Genomic DNA, 10,304 nt, shown 5'->3' on the forward strand with positions numbered 1-10,304 from the left:
GTTGGGGCTCTGTATAGTACACTGATTTCCAGGCACTTCCACCACTTATGGGCATCACTTCTGGGGGTATTCGTGTGGGGTCTATTGGCTCACGGCACTCACACAATACCATTAAGGACTGTTGTTGAGGGTGAAACATTTTTCCCCTAACCACCACTCTGCCTAAAACTTTGATAGTCTCTGCTGTTTCTTCAATCTCGGCTGTTGATATACTTTCAGGTACTCCATAAAGTAGGAGGGCATGTTTTACATCTACTGACTCTCCTCTGCACCAGTTAATCAGATCAAGTTGTGAGGGACTGCTCATTTTGAAATCCTTTTTTTTTTTTGTTTCCATTAATTTTGGGACTGTTTAGTACTTATTACTGTTAGAAAATACAGTTATTGCTCTTAAAAGTTGTTGTGTCCAGATGATTCTTATTTATTTTATCTTCTTATTCTGAATTTTGTTAATTTGATCCCAGCAGTGCCTCCATTATGTAACCCGGATCTCACGTAACTGTGGGATGGGGCCTGAGTTCGGTATGAACTAGTAAAATTAGCTAACACAAATAAGGGACACAACAACTGAACTTTTAAGACAATAATCCTCCAAACAGGGTTTATTTTGTATCAATGAAATAAAATAATGAAATTCTAAATGAAAATCTGTTTTAACAAAATATAAAATATATACAGAGACATAAAACTAAATATCAGTCCTTTTTATGAATTTTCTTTCAACCTTTTTTCTTATGAATTAACCCTTTTTCATGAAAACCTCTTTTTAGTACCTTTTTAGATATTATTTACAAAATCCCAGATATATTTATATCACAACAACAAAACCAACATAAATCACATTTGTGGGCCCACACTCACACACTCCTCAAACATTCACTTTGCAAATGACCACGTTGCAGGCCTGATTCGAAGCTGGGGAGCGGTGAGGCCAGAAACTGTGGGGCCGCTTCACTCCAAATTGAGCAACAGAAAACAAAATGTGCACTTTTAGTAATTCTTTTGAGTACTCACGGATCCAAGGGGGTTAATAGGATGAATGGGGAAACGAGTGGTAGCAGTCACAAGGGCACAGAGGAGTAGATGGTCTTTTGTGAAGATGATGATGATGAGATGAAACAAACTCAGATCACTGAAGAAACGAAGCTGAAGATAACACTGAAGAAACGAAACTGAAGATAGCACTGAAGAAAAACAGCAGAAACTCCGCCGGGCCTCTGGTCGACGCTCCAACCGGCTCTCTCTCAGTCCACATCTGATGCAAGAATATTTCACTTAGTTCAACTTACACTTATTACAAGTATGTGCTCATACAAGGCTTAAACTGAGCATATTGAGGCTCATTGAAATGCCAAAGCTAACAGCTAGTCGCTATGTAGCACCAGACACATGATTTCCTTTAGCACTGCAACCACAAGTTATAGCACAGAAATACACATATCTGTTACCTGATGCAGATCACAACAGTCACACTCTGGATCAACTGGTAGTCAATCTTCCATATAACTTGAATGTTCTCCACAAATCACGATGTTTCCTCACCGATCACGGCTGACATGAGAGAGATCTATTTTTTCTTCCTGTTACAGCACCGTGCGCCACTTGTCCCGCCCCTTACGCAAAAGAAGATCTCTGATTGGCTATTAAGTCACAACCAAACCAGTGACAACAGAAAAACACCATGAATGACAAATGAAACAAAATCAAGATAGTGTGCACATCTTTTAAGGAAACAATGAAACCAAAACTTATTTATCTCCTTCAATTTCACACATAAATGAACTTGATACATTTTACACTGTAAATACATTTTAACTGAATTCTATGTTTTTTAACTGAATGAACTTTGTGGCTCTTAACTTATTTACATACAGAAATGATTCATCTTTTAAACATTTATGAAATCTGATTGTCTTTTTATGCCTTTTAAATGTCTTTTATGCATGTGTCTAATTGACAGGGCTACAAAGCTAAAAGAGGTGTGGGCAATGGTGAGGAAGATGCTGGGAAAGAAACAATGTAATAAAATTCCTGTCCTAATAGATGGAGATTACCGGGCTGTCACAAATAAAGAAAAGGCTGATTTACTGGGGAGAAAGTTCGCAGGTGTTCATAGTGGTAGTCATTTGGATCAGGTTCATGGACTGAGGAAAGAGAAAGTCATAGAGAGAAACCCAGATGTGACACGGAAAAAGAATAGGGAGCCTACTCCGCTCGATATGGACTTTACTATGGGTGAACTTAAAAAAGCTCTACTTGGAAGTGGCTTTTCAGCCCCTGGGCAGGACCAGTTATGTTTTGCAATGTTTAGACACCTCCCTGATGAAGCACTGAGCTATGTTCTTAGGCTATTTAACAAAGTCTGGAGTGAAGGCAAGCTGCCGAGGAGCTGGAAAAGTTCAATTATTCTGCCATTCAGTAAACCTGGCAAGGATTCAGCTGATGCAGGAAACTATCGTCCTATAGCCCTAACGTCTCATTTAGCAAAGTGGATGGAAAAGATGATTGTAGACAGATTATCATATTATCTGGAGCAAAGAGGCCTGTTCAGTTCTTATCAATGTGGTTTTCGGAGAGGGCAGGCGACAACAGATGCTCTGGTGAAAGTCAGTAATGAAGCAGAAAAAGCTGTTAACTGTAAAGAAGCGATGGTTATAGTTTATTTTGATATAGAAAAGGCATATGATTCTATGTGGAGAGAAGGATTTCTTATAAAACTGGGAAGCATAGGTATTGGAGGGAGATTATATAACTGGATTCTTGACTATTTGCCTGATCATACCTTTAAAGTAAGGGTAGAAGATGCAGTGTCAGAGGAATATAGCACTTCTAATGGAATCCCTCAAGGTAGCTCTGTTAGCCCAATATTGTTTAATATAATGATCAATGATATTTTTCGGAATATGGGCAGTGGTATAGGATCTCTACTGTATGTTGATGACGGCGCTATCTGGAAAAGGGCCAAAAATGTTAATTATGCTGTTGATATAATTCAGGGTGCCATTAATAAAGTAGAGGAATGGTCCTACAACTGGGGCTTTAAAATGTCAGTGAGTAAGACGTGCTATATGATTTTCACAAAGAAAAGGAATATTAGAAATATTAATCTGAAAATATATGGTCAAAATATTGAAAGAGTTTAAGAATTCAAGTATCTTGGACTATGGTTTGATGAAAAGTGCCTCTGGAAAACCCACGTAGATAAGATAGAGACAAAATGTAAAAAGGTATTAAATCTCATGAGGTCAATATCGAGCTATGATTGGGGAGCATATAGACGGTCACTGATAAGCATCAACAGAGCAATGATTCAGTCAAGCTTTGATTATGGGTGCATTGTGTATGGAGCAGCGGCTTGTAGTACTCTGATTAAGCTAGACAGGATCCAGTATAGAGCTCTCAGGATCAGCATTGGAGCAATGAGAACAACCCCCATAAACGCATTGCTGGTGGAGGGAGGAGAGACTCTAAGTTTAAGAAGGAACAAACTATCTCTAGTTTTTTGGGCAAAGTTAAAAGGTTCAGGAGAGGACCAGCCAGCAAATAGCGTGTTGAATAACTGCTGGGAGTACTTACAAACTCAAAAATGTAGAGGCTTTGGGTGGACTATAGATGCTGTAGTCAGCAAGTATGGGCTCAGTGAACTGGAGGTTGGTCCTGCACAGGTCTGGGGCTCAGTTCCCCCTTGGATTCTGCCTTGTCCAAATGTAAATATCAATCTGACTAGCAGAAGGAATTACTGGAGTGGGGTTAATGGTACATCTCCAGTTGAAGAATATGTAAAGAAGAATTATTATCGCTGCCTAAGGATATATACGGATGGATCAAAAGATGTAGCTACAGGACGGGTGGGAGCAGGTGTGTATATTCCTGAGTTTAGTATTATAATTAGCAAGAGATTGTCTAATAACCTGTCAGTATTCACAGCAGAGATAACTGCCATCATTCTTGCTCTGCAATGGGTTGAGGAGGTCCGGCCTGACAGAGTGGTCATCTGTTCAGATTCAGCAGCACCTTGTTTTTTTTTTTTTTTTTTTGTTTTTTTTTTCCGCGAATACGGTGATTAGAATGTAACCGGAAGTACATCTACCCAGAGATACAGTAGGTGGCGGTATGCACCTAAGTTCTCTTTCGGTATCTCACTATGGGACGCTCCCCCAGCGCTGTTCCGCAGAAGCAATTTTACACTACGCCAGTCCTGACTGGCAGACTGACGTGACGTCGGCTCCGCAGGGAGGGGCCTCCCCCTGCTATAAGAGCCCCACGTCGACGTCATCTCCTCAGTCTTTCACCTCTTCTCGCTCCCAGAAGCACCTCTCAGATGCTTTTTGTGGCTAACAGGCTAGCTTTACTGTTCGCAGAGCGAGCTCACACCTCGGTCGCCGAACGCTACCTGCTCTCCACATTAGCAATCTGGGATTAGCAGACGGTCTGTCCCCAAACAGCAGCTGCTATAGCTTGTTGCAAAACTCGCTAGCTACGGAGCTAACTTGTCGGAGTTTTTTACCGCTTCCTCACCATGGACGGGACAAAACCTCCGACCAAGACCTGCACATGCGGAAAGAAGATTTCGGGCGCAGATACCCACGCTGCTTGCAGCGCTTGCCTCGGGCTGCAACATGCCCAGGAAGCACTCGCACTCCCAGCTTCTTGTGAGCATTGTGCACGTCTCTCGCTGAAGACCCGCCGACGCAGGCTAGCTCGCCAGGCTAGCCTGTCGGAGGTGGACCCTATGTTGGGGGTAACCATCCCCCCGACACAGGTGTCGCTGAGTTCCCGCGAGGACACCATTCCCGCGGGAACGAGCTGGGGCGAACAGCTCGATGCTGTGGCCCCGCTCACCAACCCCAATGACGACGCTATCAGCCTAATGGCCGAGCAGTGCGACTTCGGGGCGGCGGACTACGAGTCCGGGGATGAGCCCGTCAGCCTCGGCTCCGACGGAGATGAGGAGGACGACGGGCCGTTTAAAGGGCAACTCCGGTTTTTTGACACCTGGACCTTATTTCTAGGTGTGTGCATGCTCATATACTCACTCAGACAAACATCGTGCAGCTCGGAGTCCTTCAGAAGTCATTTAGACCCAAACGATGTAGCTGCACTTAGCGGGGGTGCCACAGCAAAGGAGCGTTAGCGCGGGACATAATCTCTGCAAAGTCACTCATTTCGGCTATATTTTTTCTCCATCGGCGCTGGGTTGCCTTTCGGTCGAAGGGGGGCCTCCGGCAGTGTCCCGCGGCCTGGCACGGAGCGCGCATCCGCTGGGCGGTGGAGATCTGGATTCTCCTGGCGAGGAGAGAGCTCCGGCCGTTGCGCGTCCCGCGGCCGGCGTGGAGTGCGCATCCGCCAGGGAGCGGAGATACGCATCCTCCCGGCCAGGAGAGACATCCAGCGACCCAGCGCCCGCGCGCGAGCCGTGCGTCTTCGCCGGTGTCCGGAGCCTCCGTGGAGCAGCTGAGGGCCATTTTCCAACTCGGCCCCTGGAAGTCAGACGCCGGGGCGCCGTCACAGCCGAGGCCAACTCAAAGTGCCTCTCTGCTGGGGAGAAGAGCTCCGCAACGTTCCCATCCGAGCTAATTGTGGCTAAGTTAGCGAAAACTGTCAGCTCTTCAGCTGACTCCCCTGAAGACGGTAGATGAGCTGACTTTATGATAACACTGGCGATGGATGAAGAAATGGCGATGGATGAAGAAATACAGCCGAAATGAGCGACTTTGCAGAGATTATGTCCAGCGCTAACGCTCCATTGCTGTGGCACCCCCGCAAGTGCGGCTACATCGTTTGGATCTAAATAACTTCTGAAGGACTCCGAGCTGCACGATGTTTGTCTGAGTGAGTATATGAGCATGCACACACCTATAAATAAGGTCCAGATGTCAAAAACCGGAGTTGCCCTTTAACCCCTCTCCGGCTGCAAAGCCGATGGCGGAAGACAGCACGCGCAGCGGGTCCCCAAACCCGGCCGCCTGCATGGATCTGCACACCGTCTGCCGCAGAGCAGCTGCAAAGCTTGGCATCGCGTGGCCTGAAACCCCCACCGAGACCACCACGTCTCGTTATGAGGGAAAAAGGCTCCCGAAAGCCAAAGCCGCGGCCAGACAACTGCTGCCAGTCTTCCCTGAGTGCCTGAAGGAGGCGACCCGGTCGTGGAGCAATCCACTTACCGCCAAAAACCCCGTCCAGGGAGGGTCGGCGTTAGACTGGGACAACGTGGAGGAGAAAGGTTTTTCCCACCTTCCCCCTGTTGAACCTCTCGTGGCATCTCACCTCCACCCCAGCCTGAAGTCCACCATGACGGCAGCGGGGCCCTCCGTGCCTTCCAAGGCCGAATCTTTTCAGTCTTCCCTGACTGAAAAGGGCTACAAAATGGTGGCGACGACGGTGAGAGCACTGAACGCTTCTTTCCTGCTTCTAGCCTACCAGGCTGAATTGCAGGACGAGATGACGTTCTCACCTGCGCCAGACCTGTGGGACGAGCTGTGCGTGGTCACCGACCTCTGCCTCCGTCTTCACAGGAGCGCTGTTCAGGCTTCGGGACGAGCCATGGCTCTCATGGTTGCCCAGGAGAGAGCCAGGTGGCTGAACCTGTCCAGCCTCTCCCAAAAAGAGAAGGCGAACCTCCTCGACGTGCAGGTGGACCCAAAGGGCCTGTTTGGCCCAGCCGTGGCCACCATGCAGAGACGATGTGAGGAGAAGAAGAAGGAGGGAGAAGCACTCCAACTTTGTCTCCCCAGAAAGATGCCTCCCCCTCCTCCTACTGCACCCAGACAGACTTTAGCGCAGGCCGTGGCCAGGTCGGCCTACCAGACCCCAAAACGTCAGTCTCAGCCAACAGGCCGTGTTTCCAACAAGCCTCCAGAGCTGAAAGGTGCTTGGCTGAGAAAGCCTTCTGCCACCAGTGTGACGTCAGGGGACCAAGCTGGCCCTCCTGCCACTCTGGGGGCCAAAAAGAAGTGCCGCGCCACCTGGAGCGCAGCCATCGAGGGGGGAAGACAGGCTCCGCCAGACGCCAACGTCGTCCCTCCTGAGTCATGTTCTGGTTCACATGTTCGAGGCATGTTCCAGCCCACAGAAGAGGTGTGCAGAGGCCATGGAGGCACTCACAGTTCACGGCCCAATGAAGAGAAGAACACTCGGACCTGCAGAGAGCTCAGAGGAGCCACAGCGGAGTCCCACAAGCACACACCAGTGCTCATGTTCTTCAATAAAATTTTCCTTAAAGATGTTTCAGAGCGCACATCCAGGCCTGAGGCCAAGGGCGCAGCCAAAAACATTGAAAATAATGAAAAATCATATATGTGTGGCACGGGACACACCTGTGCAGTCACACAGGGGGCCTCTAGAGGGAGCCATTGCTCCATCTATGAGGAAGCAGGCCAGCACACCTGCTGTGGAATGCAGAGCTGCTGTACCGCTGTCCGCCTCTGTCCAGCATGGCGCTCACACAGTGGCGGGCATGTGGAGCAGCAGATTGGGTAACAAAGACCGTAGCCAGAGGTTACAGGCTCCAATTCGCGTCCGCTCCTCCCCGGTTCAATGGGATATTGCAGTCGCTGGCTCGGGGAGAAAAAGCTCGTGTTCTGCAGGAAGAAATCAGTTCTCTGCTGATCAAAGGAGCTATTCGAATAGTGCCGCTGGATCAGAGCCAGTACGGTTTCTATTCAAGATATTTTCTGGTCCCGAAGAAGGACGGGGGGTTACGGCCGATTCTGGATCTGGGCTCTCTGAACAAGTACATGAGAAAGTACAAGTTCAGGATGCTGACGCATGCAGTCCTAAATGAGGACTGCATGCGTAACGCACGAGGCGGATTAGGACTCCTAATCCGCCTCGTGCGTCCAGGCGACTGGTTTGCATCCATAGACCTGAAGGACGCTTACTTTCACATCCCTATTTACCCCCCTCACAGAAAATATCTCAGGTTCGCCTTTCAAGGCGTAACATATGAATACCAGGTGCTCCCATTCGGGCTTTCCTTAAGCCCGCGGGTGTTTGTCAAATGCACCGTGGCGGCCATCGTCCCCCTGCGGCACAGGGGCGTGCGTGTGGCAACTTACATCGACGACTGGCTTCTCATGGCGCAGTCGTCACACCAGGCCGCCTGGGCGGAGAACGCCCAGTGTCCCCTGTATTTCTCCCTGTTGGACCAGAGTGCTCCCTTGGGTCTGGATGCTTTGGCACACGAGTGACCGCGCGTCTTGCTGTACGCGTTTCCCCCGTTAGAGCTGATCACTCCTACGCTCGCCAGGGTGCAGCAGAGGGGGCTGGCTCTGATTCTGATAGCTCCGCGCTGGCCAGGGAAACACTGGCTGGCGGAGATATTTCAGATGTTGTGCGGTCAACCTTGGCCCCTGCCCCTTCAGGGACCTTTTGACGCAGGCACGCGGAGAAATCTGCACATGGCGCTGTGGGCTTGGCCCGTGAAAGGTTGAACCTGCTGACAGGTGGGCTCCCGCATAACGTCATCGCAACTGGAGCGCCAGAGCCTCGTCCACACATCGTGCGTATGAGGGAAAATGGCAAGCTTTTGAAAAATGGTGCGTAAGGGCAGGTCTGGTGGCTTTTCAGAGCCCCGTCCCTGCTATCCTGACGTTTCTGCAGGAGCTGCTGGATAACGGTCTGGCTTTCTCCACCGTCAAAGTGTATTTAGCCGCTATATCGTCTTGTCACGTCGGTTTTGGGGATAAGACGGCTGGCCAGCATCCTCTTATCTGTCAGTTCATGAAGGGAGCGCGGTGGCTTCGCCCGGTATCCAGGAGCTTGACTGCGCCCTGGGATTTATCCTTGGTGCTCGAAGCTGTGTCACGCCCACCTTTTGAGCCACTTCAGCAGGTGGACCTGCGGATGCTCTCCCTGAAAACGGCTTTATTACTCGCGCTGGCGTCTGCGAAACGCGTGAGTGATATCCATGCATTATCGGTGAACCCGGCCTGCATGCAGTTTTTCATGGGCGGACATGAGGTTTTATTGAAACCTAGCCCCACATTTGTGCCTAAGGTTTTTAACCAGGTAACTTTGTATCGCCCTATCGAGTTGGCGGCGTTTTATCCCCCTCCTTTCGCGACGCAGGAGCACGAGACGTTTAACGCGCTCTGCCCTGTGCGCGCGCTGAGGGCGTATGTTGACAGGACAGCCGGACTCAGGAAGTCCGAGCAGCTATTTGTGTCATGGGCCGCATCACATCTGGGAGAACCGCTCACTAAGCAGCGTTTATCTCACTGGATCGTGGACGCTATTAGCGTAGCTTATAACAGCAGGGGGTTGCAACCTCCTGCGGGGCTGCGTGCAGATTCCACGCGTGGTGTGGCTGCGTCTTGGGCGCTTTTCCGGGGGGTTTCTGTGGAAGAGATCTGTGCGGCTGCCAGTTGGGCGTCGCCTCACACTTTCACCAGATTCTATAACCTGGATGTTACTGTGCCATCAGTGTCTCATGCTGTGTTAAGGCCTCAGTATACTCCCCCGTCGCCGCCACGGCGTTCCTACGCCGGCAACCCGACGCCGCTACTGAACATATCTTGCTCCTGCGTCAAGGGAATGCCCTCCTCTGCCAAGCCGCTAGCAGTCACAACAACAATGCGGCTTCCGTAGCTCCGGCTTTACCTAGACATAGATTTCTAGACGTGCGTATCTAGACACGCGTGAATTTACCGAACATATATCTGCATATATGACATATCTGGCGACACCGGGCTGTGGTGGAGGAGAGGCTGAGCGGACCATGATGAAATATTGGTGAAACTCATGAGCTTTTGGATGATTAAAGCCGTTTGAAGAGCGGCTATACACATAGCCCCGTCTGCTAACAGTGCTAACACTGCTAACAGTATAGGGATGTGCGCCGCTCAGTTTTGGATCTAAATTTCTCCCGAAGCACTGTTCGGACCAGAAAAGTATTCCGGGTGAGTTCTACTTTATTCTATAAACAACGCGAAAGTGGACCAATCACAGACCTCGACGTTCACGTCACCATGCGTCGAAACGACGCGAAGTCACAATTTTCGGGAGGCGCACGTCAAGCCCCGCCGTAGCCCGTCGTAGGGCTACGACGTCTACGTCGTAGGAACGACGTAGCGGCGACGGGGGAGTATACTGAGGCCTTTAGGCGTGGGTTCTGTACCCACTGTGTCTACCTGACCGGCTGGACATATGCGCCTGGTCTTCGAGGTAAGCTTGTCTGGCAATACGGGAGTCTCTATATCCCATAGTGAGATACCGAAACGAATGTTGAAAGAGAACTTTAGGTTAAGAAGTTAACCCCGGTTCTCTGAAACATGAGTGAGGTATCTCACCAGACCACCCTCCTT

At 49.6% G+C, this 10,304-nt stretch overlaps 1 long non-coding RNA gene across 1 annotated transcript; it reads right to left on the bottom strand.

Annotated features, from left to right (window-relative positions):
- Window positions 1-769: 769 nt before the first annotated feature.
- Window positions 770-1,937, bottom strand: LOC115385866 (uncharacterized). The gene is made up of 2 exons (XR_003931194.1): window positions 1,449-1,937; window positions 770-1,255 (listed from the first exon to the last, which is right to left on the bottom strand). It is a non-coding gene; the product is annotated as an uncharacterized LOC115385866 (long non-coding RNA).
- Window positions 1,938-10,304: the final 8,367 nt, after the last annotated feature.

Source organism: Salarias fasciatus, chromosome 3 (assembly GCF_902148845.1).
Source record: "Salarias fasciatus chromosome 3, fSalaFa1.1, whole genome shotgun sequence".
Lineage (NCBI taxonomy): Eukaryota > Metazoa > Chordata > Actinopteri > Blenniiformes > Blenniidae > Salarias > Salarias fasciatus.